The 6,523-nt window shown below is 46.8% G+C and overlaps 2 pseudogenes; one reads left to right on the top strand and one right to left on the bottom strand.

The window, feature by feature from the left end:
- Positions 1-3,322: 3,322 nt before the first annotated feature.
- LOC116545498 lies at positions 3,323-4,040 on the bottom strand (annotated as a pseudogene).
- A 736-nt stretch (positions 4,041-4,776) lies between these two features.
- On the top strand, positions 4,777-6,516 carry LOC116545497 (annotated as a pseudogene).
- Positions 6,517-6,523: the final 7 nt, after the last annotated feature.

Raw genomic sequence — 6,523 nt, 5'->3', positions numbered from 1 at the left:
AAGTCAAAAAGAGACATACTTTTTAATGCTTGGCCCAGAAATGTGTCACAATTTTCTCTGTGGGCAGGGGCCAGGCAGAATAGAAGAATCACATTTCTTTTGGGGTAGGTGCAGTAATTTGTCACAATAATCTCTGAGCACAGGTGCTCAGGAAGGAAAGTCACAACACCTAGGTTCTTGGTCCACTGATACATCACAGTCTGTCCTGAGAGCAGGGCCCAGGAAAAGAAGAGTTACATCACATAGGTGATGCTGCCAGAGATATGTCACAATGCTCCCTGTAGACAGAGAGCTGGCAGGAGGGTAACATTACCTCAATGCTGGTCCCAGTGAAATGTCAAAATATTTTTTGTGAACAAGGTCAAGGCAGGAGCAGAGAGTCACATTATCCAGGTGCTGGGCCCAGTGACATGTCACAAATCCCCCATGGGCAGGGCTCATGCACATCATCACATTGATGAACCAAAAGATATTTCCCAATGTCCCTGTGAACATGGACCAGACAGAAGGCTCATGTTACCTTGTTGTTTAGCACAGTAATATGTCACAATGCTTCTTGAGGGCATGGCACAAATGGGGTAGGACAGTCACATTATTAACTGCTAGGTTTAGTGCTATGTTATAACCTTACTTGTGGACAGGCTTTAGAGAAAAAGATTTCTGTCACCTAGGAGCTCAGTAGAGGGACATATCACAATTCCTTTGTGGGAAGTGGCCAGGCAAAATAGCCACATCACCTAAGTGTTTGGCCCAAGTATAAGTCACAACATATCTGTGTGCTGAGCCCAGAAGGACCATAAAATTACTAAGGTTCTAGGTAGTGGTATATGTCACAATTGTACCTTTGGTAAGACCCAGGAATGAGACTCTCAATTCCACATATTTTCCCACTTCAGATCTAAGAGTCAACAATTCCTGTGAGTTGGGTCCAAGTGCATTAGTCACAGTCTCAACAGTGGGCAGCATCCTCATGTGAGAGCCCCAATCCCTTCTCCAAGCTGTGTCCCAGTAGGGGAGTCACAGCCTCAGTGGTATGCTAACTCCTGGTGGGAGGTCACCATTTCACGTGTGGACTAGATCTGTATGTGAGAGTCATAATTCCAACTTGCGACTGCCCCTGGGTGTGAGAGTCAGAACCTCAATTGTGGGCTGTGTACATGTGGGCATGTGGCAATTTCTATTTTTGGCTGTGTTTTTATACAAGACTTTAAATCTCACCTGTGTGCTGGGCCCAGTTATGACACTCTGTACCACCCAATAAGTTTATTCAATAAGCAAGGGGGTAATAATCCTCTGTGATCTTCATACAGGTAGAAGACCAAGGACCTTACCCATTGCCTTAGGCAGAACTATGAGAGTCAAAATCTCTCTTTTGGCTGGGTCCATGTGTAAGAGTTATTGTAATGCCTGTGAGCTTGGTTCAAGTACATGTCATCATCGAAACGATGGGAATCCACAGGCAGATACAGTGAGAGTTGAGATGGGAGGAGGGCTGTGATGTCCTCTGTGAGGGTGTAATCATTATTGTCTTGGGGCTATTTCTAGATATTGTCAAACAAAATAAATTTAGATGTAGTAAGAAGTGACTTTGTTCTAAAGGAGTATTGCAATGGGGGAAGCACCAAGCATAATATCTGCAAACATCTCAAAAGCTAAGCAGAAAAGGGCTGTCTTTCATATGAAGGAGCAAAAATGACTTTAAAAAGGTCAGAGAGAAAGAGCAGAATGGATGGTGGCAAAATCGATTCAAGATAAGAGAATGTTTCACCCTGAAGTCAGCCTGTTTTTGGAAGGGGCATAAAGAGGGATTGTATGTTTGGTCAGACTCTATTGGAGGAGAACAGAAACTTAAGCAAAATTTTATTAACAAGTATTTTCTTCTGAAATCTGAAGACAAAATTATTTAATTGCTTATGAGGAACAATGGAAATTTAGTCTGTGAATTTGTGATATCTAAAAGGGTGTATCATCTAGGTCAAATGGTAAGGATATTTCTTTGCAGTAAGCTGTTCTACGGAACACAAAGAATTAGAGAGTTTTCTTAATCATCGCTATTTACCAAGACTCTACTCATCATTCTTTTTTACTTTTATTTGCCCTATACATTTTTCCCATTGGCTTTTACTGAATTGTATTCTTCAAAATAACCTGGTAAGCATAGCCAAAGTGTCATGCCAAGTACCATGAGTTGTTTCATCCCATTGTTAAACTTGAGGGAAAGGGTTTTGGAGGCCCATGATTTATAGATAGCTGCTCAGAAGTATAGATGAACCTCTGGTGGTTGGGACTGGCATGTGCAATGGGGACAATATTGTGAGACTGAGTTTTATTTAACTTGTGGTGTCTATGTGAACTCTGGGTGGTGTCAGAATTGAATTGTTGAACACCCAGTTGACGTTGAAAAATTGGCTGGTATTCAGCAAACTCCATATATCTGGTGTTAGAACAAAGACATCACAGCAGCCTTGGCTGGGTGAATATCGTGGGTCTTTGGGAGAATGAAGACTTTATTCTTTTACACACAAGCTGTTGTACTGTAAATTTTCCTGTGATTCTGTGTCTTATCCAGGGGTCAGAAGGAACTGAGGACTAAAAGGGATGGAGTTCTGAGGGCAGACTCCTCTCCCAATCCTGTTCCTATAAAGTGATTCCTGAACACTCACATACATGCACGCTAAGCAATGATGTAGCTACACCCCTCCCATGACAAGGCTTCACCCTCAAGAATTGTGCTGAGAGAATCTCTGCTTCTAGAATTTCCCACTAATAGGCTACATAAATGCCCAGAAAACTCATTGCTTCTTCTATGTCCCAGATCTTGAATCTGTATTAGTTACATGTTTTCTCCACTAGCCTCGGCTTCTGGGCCATCTGTCTCTCTCATTTGCCTGCATACACACTTTATAAGTCAGAGCTACCCTGCCTGGGCCAGTATCTATAGCACTAACCACCTATTTCACCAACTGTGCACTGTCCGCTACCCATGGGTGTGTGTGTGTGGGGGGGGCACTTTCGCTTATTCTGTTTTTTTCTTGTCCACAAATCCTCTCTCACAAACCCAAGGTCCTCTGAGGGCAGCACATATATATATATATATATATATATATATATATATATATATATATTCAGAGGCTGTTTTTTTTTAAATAATACTACCAAAAATATAACTGTGTGCTGCTCTCCCTGGCTTCCATGGGAGGACTGCAGGCAGCCCCTGAACTGTAGTCCAGTACAGGAAAGGGTCGACCGCCTGGGGTAGGAAATGGGGCCAGTTTGAAAAAGGAAGTGGAGGCCGATCCGGTGAGGTCTGCATCCATGAGGGTTAGAGATAGGTTAGGGACACGGGGATACCAGAAAGGGGAGGGTTGTATGGAGTGGGAGAGCCAGGGGGCAGGTAGGGGACATGGGGGGCAGCAGCTCCCCTGGAGCCTAGGGTCACTCTGAGGGAGGGAGCACGGTGAGGTGGACTCCAGTTTGCAGTGGGAAGAGCCATAGCTGCCAAGCAAGTAGGCTGTCGAGTAGTTGGGGGGTTTGTACCCAATACCTCTGCTGGGTTAGGTGGTCGCGTACTCTGGCCCCCAGAGTGGGCCGCCGCTGGCCAGGCTGCCTCTTCCCTGTCCGCAGCGGGAAGGTCCGGCGCCCGCGCTCTTGGCCTTGCGCCGAGGCTGGTACTTGTAGTCGGGGTCGCAGCGCAGGTGCCGGGCGCGGAGCCGCTTGGCCTCCTCCACCAAGGGCCGCTTCTCGTCCTCGCTCAGCAATTTCCACTGCGCGCCCAGGCGCTTGGAGATCTCGGAGTTGTGCATCTTTGGGTTCTGCTGCGCCATCTGGCGGCGCTGAGCGGAGCTCCACACCATGAACGCGTTCATCGGCCGCTTCACCTTCTCCAGGGGTAGCACCCCAGGGGCCGCGGGGCACCCAGCACCCTCCCGCTCCTGGGGTCCCGAAGACGAGGAGGCAGCAGCCGTGGGAGGCGGAGGCTCCAGGCTCCAGGCCTGGTCCTGTGAGGAGCCCGCTAGCGCCATGGGTCGGGAGAAGCCTTAAGAGGGTGTCCTGAGGCCGGGCGCGGTGGCTCACGCCTGTAATCCCAGCACTTTGGGAGGCCGAGGCGGGTGGATCACGAGATCAAGAGATCGAGACCATCCTGGTCAACATGGTGAAACCCCGTCTCTACTGAAAAATACAAAAAATTAGCTGGGCATGGTGGCTCCTGCCTGTAATCCAGGCTACTCAGATGGCTGAGGCAGGAGAATTGCCTGAACCCAGGAGGCGGAGGTTGCAGTGAGCCGAGATCGCGCCATTGCACCCCAGCCTGGGTAACAAGAGCGAAACTCCGTCTCAAAAAAATAAATAAATAAATAAATAAAATAAAAAATAAAAAAAATAAAAAGAGGGTGTCCTGAATGCCCTCCCCTCAACGTGAAGCGTCGATCCTGAAAATGGAAGGGTCTTCCAGTCTGGAGTCGTTGCCAAGGAACTTGGGTTTCTAAAAAGTATATTCCATCCCTAAGGCCCAGTGCTTAAACTGGAGCCTTTGCTTCCAACCAGGGGTTTGCTCTGCAACTCTGCCCCTTCTGGGTCTGTGGATGGAGGCGTGGAAGGTCTTGGTGGAGATGGACCCAGAAACTCAAGAGTGGCTGGAGGAGACGGACTCGGAAGATGACAGTGAGGAGGAGGTCGAGGGCGCCGAGGGTGGCTATGAGGACGAGAAGAGTGCAGATGAGAGCAGCGCGGAGGACTGAGAGCCCCTGCCGGGTGCGCCTGGAGAGTGCTGTGCCAATGTCCGCTCAGGACCCAGCCGCGTTGGGTGACGCTCTCGGCAGCCTGTGCCTTGATGAACAGGAGGAGAAGGTGCTGAAGAGGGTCAGGCCAGGGTGTAAACGTGTTCCCATGAGTTAGTCTCTGATGTCGTGCTGGGCCGTAAGTTAAACCGAGTGCGGTGCAGGTGGAGTCCCTCAGCAGCCTGTGTGTTGTGTAAAATAAAGTGGACCTGAAACGAGAGAGAGGAAAAAAAAATTATATATATATATATATATATATATATATATATATATATATTGGTTAAATGCCTTACTGTGTAACTTTATTTCATAATACATAAATATTTAAATGCTCAGTAGACATGCAGATGACAAGCAGTATATGACAAACTATAAAGTAATAGTTACATGCAGAGTTTCTTGGATTTTTAGTGTATCTAAGAATTAACTGAAGACTTTGTTAAAAATACAGGCTTAAAGGCCAAATTTAATACAAATAGGATGGAGCCTAAGAACCTGTAAATTATTAAACAACTAATTAAAGATAGAGAGGTTCCTATGAAGTTAGGCTTGTCCTTATTTCTTATCTGAACTGGACAAGTGGAAGGATAATAGTTAAGACACAGTGAACATTATTAGAATAAAAGCAGAGGCCAGAATATGCCCAGGTGTTTTAGCCTAGCTAAAGAAGCTCCAACTAGAAAAGGCCTCCAGGATCAAGCTGAAAAATCTGGGGATTAGACTCTTGAAATTAAGATTTCAGAACGGGGGATAATAATATGATACTGACTTTTAAAGGAATATTGAGTTCATCAGATGCACTGCAAGCTGGAAAGCCAGCGAGAGGGTTCAGAATGAGATGATAAAGGTGAGCATTAGGAAGGTGGTATTTATAAGAAAAAATAAAATGTCAAAAGACACTTTGGTAAAAAAATGTTTCTATCACATACTTAAGGATAGGCAGTTAAAATTAAATACAGCATTATAAAATACCCATGTCAAACATAATAACAATATCAATAACAATATGAATGAAATAATCTTCAACAGGTGTTTCAGATGTTTACTTCCGTGATTCCTGACACTCCGCAGGAACTTAAATCCCCCTTCCAACCAGGCAGAGATGAATCATCCATTCCAGGGAAGCCATAGGCAGACCCCAGACTTCAGTAAGCATCGGGCCTTGCTCCCACCCCCACCTTCTCCTTTACCCCCTCCCATGCCTTTTCCCTACCCACTTCCTCCGCCCTCGCCACCTCCCCTCTTCCCACCTCTGCCCCAGGATATCCCTTTTTTCCCAGGCCAGCATTTCCCACCCCATGAATTCTTCTACCATAATCCAATGGAAAACTTCTCAATGCCACCCCACTTAGGATGTGGCCCTGGAGTGAAGTTTGTGCCTGGCCCCCTGCCATCTCCAATCCCTGGCCCTAATCCCCATGGTCAGCACTGGGGCCTAGTGGTCCACTGGGGGATGCCACGCTGTGTTCCTAACAGCCCCTACCATGTGCCGAGAATGGGGGGACCCTGGATGCAGAGGCTTAGACACTCAGAGAGACTGATCCACACATACAAACTGGACATATGGCCTACTGCCCATTCGGGGACATGGCCTGGGTAGACTGAATCTTGGGCTGGGACTGGATGTGCCAATGGCCCAATAGGGCCTGCCTGGCACCTCAAGTACTGGACCAGGGTGTCTGCTATGCTTGGTATTGTTCTTGCCCATTGCTGTCACCAATAAAGGCATGGAAGAACAGAATATA

The sequence above is a fragment of the Sapajus apella genome, unplaced genomic scaffold (assembly GCF_009761245.1).
Source record: "Sapajus apella isolate SASKATOON/1434 unplaced genomic scaffold, GSC_monkey_1.0 scaffold278, whole genome shotgun sequence".
Taxonomy (NCBI): domain Eukaryota; kingdom Metazoa; phylum Chordata; class Mammalia; order Primates; family Cebidae; genus Sapajus; species Sapajus apella.
The sequence above is the reverse complement of the archived record's forward strand: the minus strand, read 5'-3'. Positions and strand labels throughout refer to the sequence as shown.